Source organism: Galeopterus variegatus, unplaced genomic scaffold (assembly GCF_000696425.1).
Source record: "Galeopterus variegatus unplaced genomic scaffold, G_variegatus-3.0.2 Scaffold10217, whole genome shotgun sequence".
Classification (NCBI taxonomy): domain Eukaryota; kingdom Metazoa; phylum Chordata; class Mammalia; order Dermoptera; family Cynocephalidae; genus Galeopterus; species Galeopterus variegatus.
This window is the reverse complement of record NW_007736328.1, coordinates 47,019-47,432: the sequence shown is the minus strand read 5'-3', so window position 1 is coordinate 47,432 and position 414 is coordinate 47,019. Positions and strand designations below refer to the sequence as shown.

The 414-nt window shown below is 41.1% G+C and overlaps 1 protein-coding gene across 1 annotated transcript in view; it reads right to left on the bottom strand.

Annotated features, from left to right (window-relative positions):
* The window catches only part of CTDP1 (CTD (carboxy-terminal domain, RNA polymerase II, polypeptide A) phosphatase, subunit 1), a gene marked incomplete at its 3' end in the record, with an annotated part of 49,325 nt that overhangs the window by 9,671 nt on the left and 39,240 nt on the right, over window positions 1-414 (bottom strand).

The following is a 414-nucleotide window of genomic DNA, read 5'->3' as shown; positions in this document are numbered from 1 at the left end:
AAAAAAAAAAAAAAAGATTTCCCCCTAATAAATCACTAACACTATATCTCCTTGTCCTTTGCCCACACCAATCTGTTCACACCAACACTAACTAGCACAAGGTCTAGGTCTGCTTTTGAAGTAAATGCCCTCAGAGTCTCCTCTAGTTAATGTTAAGCTGCATTGGTTTCACAATCTGCATGGACTCCCTAAATTTAAAAATGAAATGTTTACATGAGAGTGGCCGATATGAGCCAAAAAATGAGCTGGAAGCTGTTGCTGTCCATATCCTGTTAGGAGTCCACACCCCTGAAAAGCAGCTCTACCTGATACGGTATTAGGGGGCACGAAGGACCTTTCTGAGCAGAAATGGGTAAATTCCTTGTATACAGTGAGCAAAAAATTTCCAAGAACATACAATGGCTTCTCGAGGAG